Source organism: Tamandua tetradactyla, chromosome 5 (genome assembly GCF_023851605.1).
Source record: "Tamandua tetradactyla isolate mTamTet1 chromosome 5, mTamTet1.pri, whole genome shotgun sequence".
Lineage (NCBI taxonomy): Eukaryota > Metazoa > Chordata > Mammalia > Pilosa > Myrmecophagidae > Tamandua > Tamandua tetradactyla.
The window spans coordinates 165,033,577-165,051,839 of NC_135331.1; the positions used below are offsets into that span (position 1 = coordinate 165,033,577).

The following is an 18,263-nucleotide window of genomic DNA, read 5'->3' on the forward strand; positions in this document are numbered from 1 at the left end:
TGTTACTATAGATAGGCTTAGCTTCTCCACTAAAAAGATAAGCTTCATAAGAGCAAGCCTCAAGATCAAGGGCTTGGCCTATTGACTTGGGAGTCCTTAATATTTGAGACAGTATCAGGTGTTTCCCAGGTGGTAGAGTTTATAGTACCATATTTTTTTCTCCTATCCCTCAAGGGACTTTGCCAATACTTTTTAATTGTCTGCCCAACATACCCTGGGATGTATCTGGGTATAGACATTAATCTATACAGAATTGCATGTGTTTTGGTTGTTTAAATGATCTATCCAGACAAGTTGAGTTAGATGATATGCTACAGAGAATTAAGTTTTGGACAAAATAAACCTCTGTTCCTTTGGTCTCATACAGTAGGTGAAGTTTTAAAATACAAACAATGTCATTCTTACCCCTGTATTCTGTATTACCTCAGTCTTGACGAGATTGACTTCATTCTTATCTCTAATTGAAGCCTGATCTGTTTCTCGGTTTCCTTAACAGTTGCTGTATGTGGCAATGTTGACTCTCAGAGCTGCAGAATTCCAACTCTGAGTCTTGGGTGTCACACAAGTAGCCAAAGTTCCACAGAGATACTATATCTCAAAATCTAGAAATAACAGTTACAGCTCCAGGCTAAATGTGACTGCTTTAAGAGTTTACAATCTAGGCCCCAATTTTCTTACAAGTATTTTCTAAAAGAGACCATACAATATTTGTATTTTGTTTCTGGTTTATTTTGTATCACATAATGTCCCACAGGTGGGTTCATTCACAATGTTACATGCCTCACGACTTTGTTCCTCTCTGTAGCCGCACAATATTCCATCACATGTATACACAATACACCATTCTACCTCTCAGCTAATGTATCCTTCAGTAACCTCCATCCATTGGGCATCATTGATAATGTCCAAAGTAAACAATCCATGTCTTACACTATCCTCACTTTGTTGTACAATCATCTACACTCTCAATTTTACACAATTTTTATTGCCGCAAAGAAAAAAATCACCAATAAATACACCCTCACCAAATAGAAAATCCAAATCTCCCCTTAACTCTTGTCCCTTCCCACCCCACCCCACCGCCAATTATATACCCCTGGTATTGCAGTGGTACTGCTGATGTCTTCCTGTTAAATATAGACCATAGCATGCAATAGTAGTTTTCCCCCCATAGCCCTCTATTATTGACTATTATTGTACAAGATTCAAACCTTTGAAGCAGTTCATGTAGGAACTTATTTATATTTGCAGTGTCAATCAATGTTATACATGGCTCTACCCAACCCTTTTCAATCATGTTCACCTTCAATATGGCAATACTACTTATAAACCCACTAATGAACTACCATCACTTCAACCCATTCCCTTACATCTAAGTTCAACCTCATTAGCTGACCGTTAAACCCATCTCTAGCTTCTGTGTGTCTCTTGGTCCCCCTGTATTATATATTATAAGCCTCTGAGTTTACGTTTACCAAGATCATAATAGCAAAATCATATAGTATCTATCCTATTGGGTCTGATTAATTTCATTCAGCATTATGTCCTCAGGGTTCATCCATGTTGTCATACTCTTCAGGACCTCATTTTGTCTTATTGCTGCATAATATCCCATCGTATGTATATACCACATTTTGTTTACCACTTGTCTGTTGATGGGCACTTGGATTGTTTCCAACTTTTGGGAATTGCAAAAAATGCTGCTATGAACATTAGTGTGCAAACATCTGTTCATGTCACTGGTTTCAGCTCTCCTGGGTATATACCAAGTAGCGCTATTGCTGGGTCATAGGGCAACTTGATATTTAGTTTTCTAAGGAACTGCCAAACAGTCTTCCATAACTGCTGTGCTGTTAAACATTCACACCAGTGGTGCATAAATGTCCCAATTTCTCCACATGCTCTCCAACATTCGTAGTTTCCTGTTTGTTTAATAGCAGCCATTTTTTTTGACACAAAATACTAGTTCATTAAAAGCAGATTCAGCCATTGCTGTACAAAGCAGTTCCCTGATGGAATAGATTTATGAAGTAACAGCTGAAAGGTATGCAGATCACAAAATACATGACAAATGTACTTTATTACCTGGATCAGAAATACCATATGTCCTAGCTGTTACTGTACAATGATAGACAACACCCAACTAAGACCATTTAGGTTTTGCTGATATTGAATGTGAGAGTGAGAAAGTGCTTCATGAGATAGCATGATGCCAAGAAAATTCATCATGTTAGGAAATTAAATACATTCTGCATATTATAAACTTAATATATTATAAAATGATACAATACTTTAAAATTTGAAGGACTTTATTTCATTCATTGTTTAAAGCAGATGTTTATGTTTTTCTTCTTGTGGAAGTTAGTGGAATTTAGTGGAATATCCACTGAATAAATACCAGATTTAACAAGATTAACAGATTTAAGGAGATTTCAAATTTTGCTACTTTCATCAAAAAGATATTCAAGTCTATAATCATATAGTTCTAAAAGACACGTAAGAGCAAAACAAGCTTGCATGGGGTGCAAAAAGACACTTAAGAGCAGAAGAAGCTAAATACAGCTTCCTACAAGGCATTTCTCAACAGGAAAGGACCTTAAACTTTCAACCCAAATATTAAGTATAATGTTTTAATCCATTCTACTATATTCTAGCTAAGTGGCTGTCCAGCTTTAACTTGATAGGGTAGTACTCCCAAGGCTGCACATTCTACCTTCCAACATCTTGGTTAGAAAATTCAAAGTCTGTTTCTCCATCCAGGAGTAAAAGTCTCCCTGGCAACCTGGGAGATGACTCCCAGGGAAGAGCCTGGCCCTGGCACTGTGGGATCAACAACGCCATCCTGATCAAAAAGGGGAAATGAAGTGTAACAAATAAAGTATCAGTGGCTGAGACAGTTCAGATAGAGTCAAGAGGCCACTCTGGAGGTCACTTTTAAGCAAGCTTCAGTTAGACATTGAATAGCAGCCATTCTTTTAGGTGTGAGGTGGAATCTCTTTGTGGTCTGAGCTGTCCTTCATTCCCACTGGCTGGGCCTCTTCAAGGCCATCCCCCTCCCTGCACTCTTAGGATAGGGGAGTCACTCTGTTGATCCCAACCCACACTGTAGCATGGGAAACTTTGCGAGGCTGTAACTACAGCCCTGTCTGCCTAGATGCACCCCAAATCCATTTCTTTAGGCTCATTGATACCTTACAGGGATTCCACCCTAGAAGTAAGAAACCTGTTTCCTCTCTGTGTAGTCTCACAAGCTAATCTGTGACTCTGTCATAGAGTTCCATCCCCACCCACCTGGGACACACAAACTCACTTTCAAGAACCCCCTCATGACTGCAAAGTTCCTACTTTTCCTCTGACTTGCTTCTCTCCCAGAGCCCCTGAAACTGGGGAGCTGGGAAACCTCAAGCAGAGCATCATGTATGTTCCTAAATCTCTTGTATATATCAGAGTCCTTCCTTTATCCAGAAGACTTTAGAAACTTGGAGGCCAAGAAAACAGGACTTAAAATCTCTTCTCTGTTGAACTTTCATTCACTGAGGCAATGAACAGAGACTTACCTTGCTTGAAGGGCCAAGAATATAAGACATAGTCTGGTGGGTTAAGAAAGAAATATTTGGAGAAAAAAACTATATGGCATTTTAAAAATAATACCCAAACATAATACTAACCAAGGTTTTTTATTTTTTCTTTTGTTTTTATTTTATTTTTATTGATATATACTATATATTCACATGCCATGTAATCATCCAAAGTGTACAATCAGTGGCTCACAATATCATCATATAGCTTTCTATTTATCATCACAATCAATTTTTTTCTTCTTATGTGAAAAATAACATATATACAAAAAAGCAATAAATTTCAAAGCACAGCACAACAATTAATTGTGAAACAGATTTCAGGATTTGGTATGGGCTACATTTCCACAATTTTAGGTTTTTATTTCTAGCTGCTCTAAGGTACTAGAGGCTAAAAGAAATATCAGCATGATTCACCACTCACATTCGTTAAACCTGAACTTCTCCATATAACTCCATTATCATCTCTGATCTTTCTCCCACTCTTTAGGGATATTTAGGCTATGCCCATTCTAACATTTTCATGTTGGAACGGGCTGTCAATAATATGGCATGGGGGTGGAAATAGTTGATGTTCTGGAGAGGCTGGCCTCCTCGGCATTTCAGGACTTATCTGGTCCAGGGACCCATCTGGAGGTTGTAGCTAACCAAGTTTTATATGTCTCCAGATAGCCCGCTGATAGAATTAGCTCTCTAAAATGCAGATATGATTGCCTAGCTACTCCATTTTAAATCCTCCAGTGACTCCCTATTGCCTACAATAGCAGTAGAAGATCCTTCTTCACTGAAGAGATAAGGTGCTGAGGCTGCTCAGATACTCCACCTGGAGACATACTATCTGCATGGAAAAAGGAAACAAATATTCACATAGAATATCCAACTACAAAAGCATCAACTTCTGAGAATAAAACTAACAATTTCCCAAACATTTCCAAAAGCTCGGCTCTGACATTCATCCAACAAAAATTCTGACCGAATCTTAAAAAGACCCTCCTTCAGTTTTCAAATCAAAATCCTCATGTACTATGATTCTTTTGAATGACTAAATGTACAAGAATAACATTAAAATAACTATAAGGACAGTGTCAATATTGGCCGGCTCTCCTCCACGCTTCTGCCAGTTTTTCCCCTGACCAGGAAAACCTTCCTCCTTCCTCCCTGCCAGATCTTGGGTTCTCTTTGCCAGAACATGACTTAGGACCTCCTTCAAGAAATCTTGTTCAGTGTCTCTGGCCCTATTCTAAATACACTGTGATTAGGGTAACACAGATCCTATCTGTATTACAGTGATATGGGTTTGTATTGTTTTTCCAGTCTTCCCTTTAGCATAGAAACTGGACTGTACAAGGTCTGCACCCCTAGACCTTTTGTAGCACTCCTAACTACATAGCACAATGGCTGGCACCCAGATTGAACTTCATCATTTTGCAGTTCGATTTCTGCATTCCCACTCCCATGCTCCTGGGTAATCATTCATCAGCAAACAGTAGTTATCAGTGAAACAGCTCAAGTTTCCAGAGTGAATCGTTTGTATTTCCAGTGTTGGAAAAACAACACACCTTATTTTCCTTGTAAAGAGAAATTTCAATAGCAGCATGTGGTCATGATGTTCCTGGCAGATCTTGCCTGAGAGTTTTGACACTTGTAACTCTTTGGTCTGGAGAGAAGAATCAATTTTTATTTTGACTCATGTGTTCCACTAGGTTCTTTTAGTCTAAAGGGATAAAAGCCAAAGCATGTGATCTCCATAACACTAGCAATAAGGATGACAAATAAATATATGCACGGTCTCTGGCTGAGCACCCACCAGCATAATCCCTGAGAACCAAGAACCATCTTACCCCTGTGGTCTTCAGGATAGACTCAGTGATGGCTCCAAGGCTGTGCCTCCTGTGGTCTGTCGCACGAAGGCTGCTCTCTCTTGGCACCAGGGGAAAGTCCCAGTGCTTGCCTCCTGGGCTGGGGTTGCTGTGTGCCTGACTCCTAGCTCTAAGCCTATGGAGCCACTGGTAGTGGAGGAAGAGTCCTTTCCCAGCTTTCCCTTCCCAAGGCAGCCAGCCCTAGGGAGTACAAGTGTTTTACATACATTTTCCCAAAGCCCAAAATGCTGCCCAGCCCAGAGCAGGTGGTCAACAAGCTCCTTCCTCTCTTTTTTCTTCCTTTCTTCTCCCCCCTTCCTTTCCTAATTCAAGGAAGACCTGGGGTTGCAGTGTCTGTTCCCTCGGTGGGAGTTATTGTCTTCTCTGAAACATCTTCTCTTCTCCCACCAGCCACCTGGGAGCATCCAGACCTCCCAGATTCTCCATACACAAGAGACAGGCCACCTTCAAACTTGTTTCCCCTTCTGCTGGGTGATGAGTCCCTGCTGGGTGGTGAGTCCCTACCTCATGCTGGCCAGAAGAGGGTTGGGACTGCCCAACAGGGGCTTCCAAGGCATATTCTGAGGCCTTTACTTCCACTACAGGTGGCCTTTTCACCATGAGAAACAAAGATGAAGGTTCCCAGAAGATATATTAAAGAGTCAGTAGGTCATCCTATATTTTGGAGCAGATAGAAGGAAAAATCTGAGAGGATGGTATGGTAGCCCATGACAAACTCTGGACTTGTTGAAGAGTGCTTTGAAAACTATTGCTTTTCTCTTTCTTTGCTTTGTATATGTTATATTATATAACAAAATGAGTTTTTTTAAAAAAGAGTCAGTAGGTCAGAAGTCAGAGAAATAACAGTGACCACAGGCACTGAGCTCTGACCCCTGTCCTAAGTGAATTATGTCCATTGACTCCTCAAAATAATACTTGGTGTTAAGTGCTATTATTATCCCCCCATGCAGACAAGTAAATCCAACCTGAATGGCTGCCTAACTCACCCATGGTCACACAGTCGGAATGGAGAGGAAATGGACTTGGTACATACTCTCCCCGCCCATTTTCCTTTAGGCAATACAGTTCCCTGGACTAATCTGGAAGAGAGGAATGAGACAAAACGGATCTGGACTGCTCTGCACAATAGAATAATGGGGTTTGCTGAATCAGCACTAGCACTTCAAGAAAAAGATGTGTTAGTTTTCTGGGCTGCTCCAAGCAAATACCACGAAATGGTTCAGCTTAAAGAATGGAAATTTATTCACTTATGGTTAGCATCTGGGGAAATGTTCAAATCAAGGATCATCAAGGTGATGCTTTCTTTCCAAAAACCAGCTAACCAGCTGCCAGCAAGCCTTCACTCCTCTGTCACATGAGAAGACGTGGCGGGCTGGTCTCTCTTCTCTTCTGGATTTTGTTGATTTCAACTTTTTGTTTCCATGGCATTCTCTCGCTCTCTTGCTCTTGCTGTCTCTCTCTCTCTCTCTCTCTCTTCCTCTTCCCTCTCTCCCTCTCTCTTCATTCTGCTTAAAAAAAATTCCAGTAATAAGATTAAGACCCCCCCCCCCCCATCCTATCCTGAATGAGGTGGGTCACACCTTAACTGAAGTAGCTTCATCAAAAATCCTACTTATGATGCATTTACAACCACGGGATTGGATTAACTTTAAAAACATGACTTTTGAGGGGTGCATAGGGAGAAGCCTGAGAGTTTGAAACTTATGGTAGAGTGATAGAAACTTTACAACTTGCCTGGTGTTGACTTGTCATTTTTTCTGGGCTGAGTTAAGGGGGTCTATATCCCCTTTGCTAAAATCTTCAGCAAAAGCCCTCCAGACAAGCTCACCTCAGGCATTCATTCATTAAGAGATGTAGGTGTTTCCTGGAGAAGAAAAGAAGAGGTGATGCTGGTGCAGGCAGAGGCAATGTAGAAAGGGGGCCGTGGCTGTGACTGGAAAGAGCACTGGGCCAACCGAGAATGTGACCAGAGCAAGAACTGGAGGAAGTGGCCACATGAATGTAAACGTCCCGGGAATCTGAAAATCCTGAGGAAGAAGCTAGATTTCCCATGTTACATAGAATGATGGCTTGGGACATTTAATTTGTATATTAAAGAAATAGCAATTCCCAGGAGATGGAAAGACTTGGGGACCCTTTGTTACACCTCATGCAATTTAACAACTATCCTACGAGGCTGAATAAATCCAAGTCATTTAAGAGGCATGCCATACACAGCATCTGCTCTGCTCTGCTCCAAGAGCTGCCCTCCTTGGAGAACCGCCAATTCCACTCATCCCTCAAAGCCTTGGTGGGAAGCCCCTCTTCATGCTGAATTTTATATTCGACCTCATCCCCCATTCTGCTGCAGTCTAAACTTCTTTCCTTGAGGAGGGCAGTATTAAGCCCTGGCTCTAGAGTCAGACAGCCTAGTTGTGTGGTTTTAACTTCACTGGGACTCCATTTCCTTACCTGTAAAATGTATAACAACACCTATTTCATAGGGCTGTTGTGAGGATTAAATGAAATGAAATGAAAAATGTGATACACTTGCAATAAAAATAAATTATATTGCTATTATTATGCCTCACTTAATGGAGACAGACTATTTCCTTAAATTCTAGAAACAGAAGAAAAGCTTCAAAATAAGTTATATCAGGCAACCCATAGACATTAAAGGCATCGCAAGAAAAGTACATGCGTTCTGGAAGGACCAGTAAATCCCAATAGGTTGTTTTCTTGATTGCCATAATTTCACAATAGAAAAGCTGACAATTCATATAGATTTAAATTGTTCAATAGTGTCCCCCCAAATTTTATTTCCTGTTAATTAAGCATATCAATAACCTCAAGAGATAACTTGATAAAATTACTGACTATAATTTAGTGGGGAAGGGAGACTTAAAGACAGGACGCTTCCTCAGAGCTGCAGGGGACAGCTGCATTTTCTGGACAGGGCATGAAAGTGCAGCTTTGAGTAGCCATGGAAGAAGCTCCTGAGGCCCTTCCTGGCCCCTCTCTCACCCTTCTTCTATAGGGCAGTTTGGAGACAGCTGGTTCTTCCTTTGTGGGTCCCTGGTATTGCTCTGGCTGGGAAAGACTAACTTGGGAAACTCCTCTCTGGTATATGCCCTTCCTAGAATTTGACCTTCAGGCAAAAGGGGCTTAAGACAAGGAAAGCAGTGTAAGAAACAAGAATCAAATGAATCAAGAGGCTATTCTGAAGGCTACTCTTATGTAAACTTCAATTAGATAGCGTTACTTGCCACAGTTTGCTAAACCCCCATCAACATCACTCTTGTTGACTCTTAAGAACACCTAGGGCTCGAACCAAGATTCTATAAAGGTTTCATGCACTAAGTTTGCTTTCCTGGAACCTATCATTCTCAGACGGTTCCTGGGTCAGATAAATCATGAAACCCAGTGGGACCAGCCTCCCCAAGATCATCAGATAATTTCATCCCCCTATCCTTTAGTATCAAAATCCTTTCCAACATGAAAAGGTCAGAATGGATTTTGCCTAAAGATTCCTATAGATTGAGAGAGGGATCAGAAGAGAAGGAGGAGGAATAACAGAGAAAATAAGATTTAACCAAGGAGTATGACTGCTGAATCACTACATTAATATTCCTTCTAGGCTCCACGCTTTGGAGCAGCCAGAAGAAAAAATTTGAGATGGTGGAATGGTAGCTGATGACAGACTCTGGGATCTGTTCTGTAACCACTTGTCGAAGTGTGCTTTAAAAATTGTTGCTTTTAAGTCCCCTTCAGGGAATGGTGAGAAGGGGGGAAAATTCAGCTTCCTCAAGTTGAATTCTTGATATTCTCACAAGCAGTGTGGACAACAAAAGCTATAAGCTGAGCCCCTAGTCTTGGGGTTTGTTCATATGAATTTTAAGTAGGTCAAGCCTACATAAAATTAGGCCTAAGAGTCACCCCCAAGAGAACATCTTGTGTTGTTCAGATGTGGCTTCTCTCTCCAGCCAACACAACAAGCAAACTCACCACCCTCCTCCTGTCTACGTGGGACATGACTCCCAGGCATGTGAACCTTCCTGGCAACATGGGACAGAAATCCTAGAATGAGCTGAGACTCAGCATCAAGGGATTGAGAAAACCCCTAGAATGAGCTGAGACCCAGCATCAAGGGACTGAGAAAACCTTCTCAACCAAAAGGGGGAAGAGTAAAATGAGACAAGGTGTCAATGGCTGAGAGATTCCAAACAGAGTGGAGAGGTTATCCTGGAGGTTATTCTTATGCATTAAGTAGATATCACCTTGTTATTCAAGATGTAATGGAACGGCTAGAGGGAACTGCCTGAAAATGTAGAGCTGTGTTCCAGTAGCCATGTTTCTTGAAGATGATTGTATAACGATACAGTTTTCACAATGTGTGGTAGTTAGATTCAGTTGTCAACTTGGCCAGGTGAAGGCACCTAGTTCTGTTGCTGTGGACATGAGCCAATGGTACGTGAACCTCATCTGTTGCTAATTACATCTGCAGTGGGTTGCTAATCACATCTGCAGTGGCACGCCTGCTCCAATGAATGATGTTTGACTTAATTGGCTGGTGCTTAAATGAGAAAGCACAAAGTAGCACAGCCTAAGCAGCTCGGCATTCCTCATCTCAGGCCTCACAGCTCAGCCCAGGCCTTTGGAGATACAGAAAGAAGTCACCCCGGGGAAAGTTGTTGGAACCCAGGGGCCTGGAGAGAAGGCCAGCAGAGACCATCCTGTGCTTTCCCATGTAAGAAAGAACCTCAGTGGAAACTTAACTGCCTTTCCTCTGAAGAACTGAGAAAATAAATCCCCTTGTATTAAAAGCCAATCCGTCTCTGGTGTGTTGCACTCTGGCAGCTAGCAAACTAGAACACAATGTGACTGTGTGATTGTGAAAACCTTGTGTCTAATGCTCCTTTTATCTACCTTGTCAACAGACGAGTAGAACATATGGAATAAAAATAAATAATAGGGGGAATAAATGTTAAAATAAATTTAGTTTGAAATGCTAGTGATCAATGAAAGGGAGGGGTAAGGGGTATGGTATGTATAAATTTTTTTTCTGTTTTCATTTTATTTCTTTTTCTGAATAGATGCAAATGTTCCAAGAAATGATCATGATGATGAATATGCAACTGTGTGATGATATTGTGAATTACCGATTATATATGTAGAATGGAATGATCAAAATAGGAATGTTTGCATTTGTTTGGTGTTTTTTGGTATTTAAAAAAAATAAAATAAAAAAATTTTAAATGTTGCTTTTTCTTTCTTGGCTTTGTATATATATATATTTAACAATTTAAAAAGTTTTAAAGAAAGAGAGAGAATGGAGGAATCAATCAAAGTGTCCATCAATGGATGAGTGGATAAAGAAAATGGATGTGGTATAGCCATTCAATGGAATATTATTCTGTCATGAAAAAGGACTAAAGTTCTCATATATGGAACTGAAAAAAAGAAAAAAGAAAGAAAGAAAATAACAGGGCGGATAGCCTAGAGCAAAAACCTAACTGCTATAAGTCCAGCAGTGGAATACTCAGAAAGAGGGAAGGTCTGTCTTCTGAGAAGTATACAGGGCATGCAAACTCCTGTAAATATGGGAACTATGAAGACTACTAGCCAGCACAAGCCCATTACAAGACATAGGTCCAGAAAAAATAGGGAGGACCCTGCACTTTGCATTTGCTTTGGGCAGAACCTCCTGTTAGGAGGGCTAACAACGCAAGAAAATATCTGTCAATCACTTTAATAACTGAAATTAAAAACTTCCAAGAGGGTTTCAATAACAGAGTGGAGCTGGCAGAAGAAGGAATACACAAACTCAAAGATAAGACAATTGAAATGAGTCAAGGTGAGAAGCAGAAAAAAAAGAATTATAAAAAGTGAAAATTAAAAAAGAAAATAGTTTTTTGTACCTCCAAGGATTTTATCATGAATATAAAATGACAACTTATACAATGGGAGAAAATAGTTGAAAACCACATATCCAGTAAGAGTTTCATATCCAGACTATAAAAAGAAATCCTTCAATTCAACAACAAAAAGATACCCAACCCAATTTAAAATTGAGCCAAAAAAATGTTGTAAAAATGATCATAGTGATGAATACACAACTACGTGATGGTATTATGAGCCACTGATTGTATGGATGAACTGTATGGTGTGTGACAATATCTCAATAAAAATATATTTTTTAAGATTAGCAAAAGACATAAACAATTCTCCAAAGAAGACAAATGGCCAAAAGAAGCACATGAAAAGATGCTCAGCATTATTAGCTATTTGGGAAATGCAAGTAAAAATCACACTGTGGTACCATTTCACACCCACTAAAATGGCTACTATTTATAAAAACAGAAAATACAGGTCCTGGATGGGGAAAAATAGGAAAACTCATTCATTGCTGGTGGAAACGTAAAATGGGGCAGCCACTGTGGAAGACAGTTTGGCAGTTCCTCAGAAAGCCAAGTATAGAATTACCATATCACCCGGAAATCCCACTAGTGGGTATATCCCCAAAAGAATTGAAATCAGGGATTCAAACAGGTATCAGCACACCACTGTTCACAGCAGCATTATTCACAATTGCCATGGAAGAGACCCAAGTGTCCATCAGCCAATGAATGGATAAACCAAATGTGGTATATACATATGATAGAATATTTAGCCGCTAAAAGGAATGAAATTCTGATACATGCGCAACATGGATGAACCTTGAAAACATCATGTTACGGGAAATAAGCCAGACACAAAAGGACAAATATTTTACGATCTCATTGATTTGATATAATTATAATAAGCTAATGTATAGAATCAGAATCTAGAATATGGGTTACCAGGGAATAGGGTGGGGATAGGGAATAGGAAATTAAGGCTTAAAAGGTACAGCATTTCTATCTGTGATGACGGAAAAGTTTTGTTAATGGATAGTGGTGATTTTAACATAACACTGTGAAGGTAATTAATGGCACCAAATTATATACTTGAATGTGGCTAAAAGGGGAAGTGTTAGGTTGTACACATGTTACTAGAATAAAATAAAATAAAAATCTCAGGAATGGCACTATACAAACAGTGAACCCTAAGTTCAATCATGGACTATAGTTAATAGTATGATTATAAAAATGTGCTCTCATCAATTATAACACCCGTACCACACCAATACAAAGTGTTAATAAAATTGGGTGCCATATGGCATACCTGTGTTTTATGCATGATTCTTCTATAAAGCCACAACTTCTCCAAAAAAAAATAATAATAATAATTAATTTAATTTTTTAGAAAGATTCCTGGAAGCACAACAACCAGTGTCCTGGACTTCATGAGGGCTCTTGACAGGGTGAGCTGACCTTGCCTAACATTGCATTTTTAAACTTGATATATAATATAAACAACCTCTCTGGTAAAACACACCGGGGAAAAATTGCTGAAGATACTTGTATTACAAATAAATATGGCACCACATCTTTCTGGCATTGATATTCCCCTCCCAGTGACTGAAAAAAGAATAAAAACACTTCCCCTTTATGAGGGGGAGGGAGGGAGAAATCGGGTAGACCATTTCAGCATTATTTTTGGTTATCTGGGGAGGTGAGGAAGGCTGCAGACATTCCCACGGTAACAATCTTTATTCCATTGAGCACCATCTCTGCCAAATAGAGATAAGGGAACCTAATTTATGCTGAGGCCAGGGATAGGGAACCCACTTCTGCAGCAGGAATGAAAGCAGGGCTTCATTTAATAGGGGTAACAAAAATAACAGTAACATAATACATTATAAATGCTGATATGTATGTAATTATATTTCTTACTATTAGAGGAGTAGGCGTGAATAATACAGACTTAATGTTAGATCATCTGCAGAAAGGTGGGATAAAAGAATGTTCTCTCTCATATGAAGGCTACATCCGAATCCGGCATGGGAAAACATCATAAACGAATGCATCTCTCATAAACCTGAGCTATGTGCCAGCCATGGGGGCCACACTGAAGTTCCAAGAGCTGCAAAACTAGTTTTATAATTTTATTTCACCATTATTTGTAATTAATGGACTTTATTTTTTAGAACAGTTTGTTTACAGAAAAATCGAGCTGGAAGTACAGTTCCCGTATACCTCCTCTCCACCTCCACAGTTTACCCTGTTATATTTTGCATTAGTGTGGTACATTTGCTACACCTGATAAAATATTGATAAATTATTAACTAATGCCCATAGTTTACACTCCGGTTCAAGGAATGATTTTTTTCCATTTGATTTTTGTGTGTGTGTGATAACATACATATAAGTGTTAATTAACTCTTGTTCTTGTATATAGACTCTGGAGTGGGTATTTGCTTTCCTGACCTAAGTAGGGAGTGGGATGGTGCAGGGCGTTTCCCTTCTCAGCTTGGCAGAAGCAGCAAAACTGGTGGGAGGAAAGAGGCCTGGTAAGGAAGTGGGGGTTAGAGACCCCTCTGATTATTCGCAGTAAACGAGCCATGGCGAGAGAGACCGGCTGGAACCTAACAGGCTGCAGTGGCATTTCCAGTGGGCATTCAGACAGCTCTTTCCCTCCGTGTTTCCGTATAGGCCTCCCCAACCCAAAGCTCATACCGAACTCTGGGAACCGGTTACGCAGAGCAAGACACACAGCCCCTGGGAATAAACAACATGCTCGCCACCCACCCAGGGCCAGCGCAGTTCCAGGGAGGCAAAGAACTGCCCAGAGCCCTGCTCAGCCAAAAAAGCCACAAAGCCCTGCAGTTCTCAGACAGAGACTTCATACTCGAGCAGGCAAAGCCTTCATCCTGGTGCTGAGAAAGAAAAGTTAATAACATTCACGGTAACAATATAAATATTTACATATATACACACACACACACACGCACAATTACAGGTGCAAGACTCTAAAATCACACTGTGCAAAATTCTCCTGCCAGCCAACCGCCTGCTGGAAGCACAACTCTGTAGTAAGACCAAGAGGGCTGCTGCTTAATTATGGACACCATGCTTTACTAGAAGGCTCCACTGAATGAAGATAGTCCCAGCGAAGCTACTAATTATGTGACCTCGAGAAAGCCACGTGTTCACTTAGAGCACATTTCCTCTTCTGAAAACTGAGGATGATAAAATCTACCTTATGAGAGCTTCATGAAAATAAAAGGAAACCATATATGAGAAGCAACTGGCCAGAAGCACTAAGAAGCAAGAGTAGAATTTAGAAAAGGGGTTGGCATGACTCCAACACGTCTTCTCCAAAGGTAGAAAATGAAAACTATGGTTGGTGAAAGAGACGGGTAGCTGGTCGATGTGACCTTGAGGACTGCCAGCGCACAAAGTTTGATTTTGAAATTGCAGGCTCTCAGAAGCCGCTGCAAATGCGCGAGCAGCTGCCGCATCTTACACTGCCGGCTGCAATGATGCCTGTAAAACACGCAAAGTTTTAAAAAAAATTCCTCTGCAGATCTGTTCTCTTGGGTCCTCCCCCACCCGGCACCAATGAGCCACTTTACCTGTAAGGGAAAGCACGAGACAATTCTAGAGCACAAAGTCGCTTCCCAGCTATTCCAGTAGTTTTCCCCAGGGGAAAAAAATAGGCTTCCAGACATGCTCGGCTGACCTTTATTGGGAACCAGACCGTGGATTCCAGACAGAACAAGTTGAGAATGATTTGCCTTCAGCTTTGGTAAATTATGACATGGTCGTTTGGCATTTTAAATATTCACCTTTTTCCTTAAGAAGCCTCGGGCCATTTTTTTTTTTTCTAAATTGAATGAAATAGCTATTTCCGACTTGTACTAATTTAAACTCTTGGGTAAATAAAAATTTACCTTTAGCCACCTTGTGCTGTGTGGCCAGAAATCACTAGACTAGTAGATTGGAGAACTGGATTCTAGGTCACTCATTAGTGATCAAACCGGAAACAATTCATGAAAGCATTTCAGGCCTCCATTTCCTTGTCTGTAAAATGGACTGGGGTATCTTTAAGGTTCCTTTCAAGCGCTGAGAACTACATACAGGTCTTGGGGACAGACGCACCAAATTGCTAATTCTACTAAAAGCTTTCTTGTCACCTGCGGTTTCACCTCCTTCAAAGGAGTAGGGATCAGTTGCCATTGAGACCCGGGAATGCGGTTCTTTGATTATTTCGGTGTCTGTTTCCACAGGCACTGAAGCTGAGCCCCGCAGCCCGCAGCCCGGAGCCCCGACCGGCCCTCTCCTCCCGTCTGGAAGGAGGCGGGCGCGGGCGACACCGGACACCTCCGAGGGCCCGTCTCGTCCCTTACGGGGGGTGTGGCCTTGGCTAACCACAGACCTGCTTAAAACGCCTCGCTGGCAGGCCCAGCTGAAAGGCTTTACTTCTTATCCAGCCCCTACAGGATATGGTTAGAAGAGTGACTTCAAGGGCTTAAATGTTACATTCCGAAAGCTCTGGCTGAACCCCAGAGGGACTGCGGGCGAGGTGGCTGTCCCCAGCTGCTTCCTCCGCCCGGCAGCGCGCACCGCCGGCAAAACGAGGACGTTTCTGGCTGTTAACTGAGGTGCTCTGAGCAGGGGACAGAGAAAGCAAGCCGTGGCTTTATTTAAAGGGCAGTTAAAGTTCAGGGAGGAAAGGAAATGCTGTTGCTCTTAATTTTTCACACTCTCCCTGACCCCGACCGCCATTCCATCAATAGCAAAGGGTACCCTTTGCTGCCAGAAGGATATGGATACCTTTGGAAAGCTATGAATGATTTACAAGCTGGGTCAATAATTAAATTGCCTGGGGATGTGTACAATGCATAACCGGCCTTAACTCTTTAAACCCCAGCAGACACACTCTGCAAGCTGACCAAAGAATAATGGCTGCAAACAAAACGGATCCACATATACTTGAAATGCTTCACAATAGCAAAGTGTGTAAATCATTATTTAGCAACGGCTGACAAGTCCTTGGTGTTTCCCATCTTGGTCTGCGATGATCTCCAGAACAAAAGAAAGATCACTTTTAAAGTACTCAAACCCACAGCTTCTATTCCAGCACCCTCCGGGTGCCCATGTGGTTTAGAGGGAAGCCTTTCCCTGAACCTGGCCGGGGTCCCCGGGAGGGAGGTGTGTTGATGGGGGGTTGATGGTGGCGAATCCAGAGAATTCTGAGAAAAAAAACCCAACAACACATTAGTTTGGAGAGAGGAGAGCTGTTTGTACTCTCAGTAGCCTCTTTATGCCTGATTTGCGGTAGGCACAGAGCCAGTGATCTTTTAGTTACCGAGTCAAGGCTAAACCTCTGAAACAGTCAGCAATAGGAGACCACGCGTAAGGGTAGACTTAGAGGAGTTCAGAGAGGAAACGCAGTTGGGGTGGGGAAGTGTCCTCAGGTAGGGTGGGGCTGAACCTGGGGTGAGGGGCAGGATGCTTCCGGGAGAGACACTAGCTTCTTTCACACAGACATTCTGGCAACAAACATGTGCCGAGCCCTATCTTCTATGTGCCAGCCCGTGCTAGGTGCCGGGCGGGGTTAGACCAGTAAGAGAGAAGTCCTCCTAGCTTGGGACTGCTGAGGATGGCAGAAAACAACCAAAAAATTACAGATGTGATCCATTCATGACAGCTGTGCCGGGTACCAGGAAATAAAAGGACAAGGCGCTTTGAGAGCATTTGAAAAACGAAACCAGACAGGGCTAGCACCCCTTGAGGCTGGAAGCTGGGCTGGAGGCAGAGCTGAGGACAAGGGACATCAGATTGCAGAGAGCCTTGAAATGGGCAGAAGCATTCGGGCTTGGTAGAGCATCCAATAAGGAGCTATTGTAGGATTCTAAGAGGAGGAACAGCACAAGAAGAGCACCTTTTTAGGGAGATTTTTCTTGCAAGGAGTGTTGAAGGGTTGTAGGCCTCCAGGCACTAAGTGGGGTGTGGGCAGGACAGCTGCAGTGGGGTCGGCCAGGCACCAAAGATGAGAGGACAGGCTGCGTGTGGAAAGCATTTGAAGAGAGTGACAGGTCTTGGTGACTGACAGGAAACCCTTTTTAAGTGACCTTGTCACTGTGGTGGCCCATTGCTATGCTCCCAACTGTCAGGGATGCCCTTTGTAGAACCGTCTTCAGTGTCAAGTGGTTGCTATGGCACCCAACTTTGTGTGAGGGACATAAAGACCAAACGGTCTGGTTCATCACACGGCTTCTTTCCCCATCGCCATTGAGACCAACAAAGGTTCCCGTTGAGACCCACAAAGCATCTACACAACGGGCTCCCTCAGACTGGTGGTGGGGATGCACCTGATGATGCCTTTGAGACTCAGGAAGAAAGTAATACCTGGATAAAATCCATGAACGCTTACTGCCGACTTCTCTCTGAGGGTCTTCTAACTTCATACTGCCTTTTCAGCTGCTCACAGCCAGGGTTGGAGGCTAAAGGGGACACAGGTAAAAGAAATTATTGTCAAAGTAGCCAAACTTCCCTTACCTTTCCTAAAGGGACGTTAATGACTGATGGAAATATACCAGTAATGAAAAATGCCGGGGCTGAAGTTCCAGGGCACCTGCTGGGAGACAAAGCCTATTGAAGAAACAACTGAGAGTGGCAACCTTTAAATAGAATCTGCACTGTCAGGTGTTGGGGCGAAACTGGTCACAGGTGTTAAAGGGAGGAGATGCCCGGTCCATTCTCCAATGGTTCACTTGGAGATCAAATGAGAGGTTCTGCTCTCTGAGAAAGCCGCATGGTGAAGCCCTGGGTAAAAAAGTTCATATAAGCATGTGTGAAAATAAAATACAGTACAAGAGAGTCCAGTAAAAATCCTGGCAAGGCAGCTCACTCTAAATGCATTAGCAGAATGCTGGAGGAAAAGAGTATTTTTAAATAAG

At 41.9% G+C, this 18,263-nt stretch overlaps 2 long non-coding RNA genes across 2 annotated transcripts in view; both read right to left on the bottom strand.

Moving 5' to 3' along the window:
- LOC143682858 (uncharacterized) overlaps window positions 1-18,263 on the bottom strand; it is a 134,885-nt gene that overhangs the window by 88,401 nt on the left and 28,221 nt on the right. Inside the window, exon 2 of the long non-coding RNA XR_013175334.1 lies at window positions 17,713-17,807. This is a non-coding gene — a long non-coding RNA (uncharacterized LOC143682858). The remainder of the gene's footprint in view (window positions 1-17,712; window positions 17,808-18,263) is intronic.
- Window positions 3,774-6,226, bottom strand: LOC143682857 (uncharacterized). Its single transcript, XR_013175333.1, has 3 exons — window positions 5,420-6,226; window positions 5,138-5,235; window positions 3,774-4,416 (listed from the first exon to the last, which is right to left on the bottom strand). It is a non-coding gene; the product is annotated as an uncharacterized LOC143682857 (long non-coding RNA).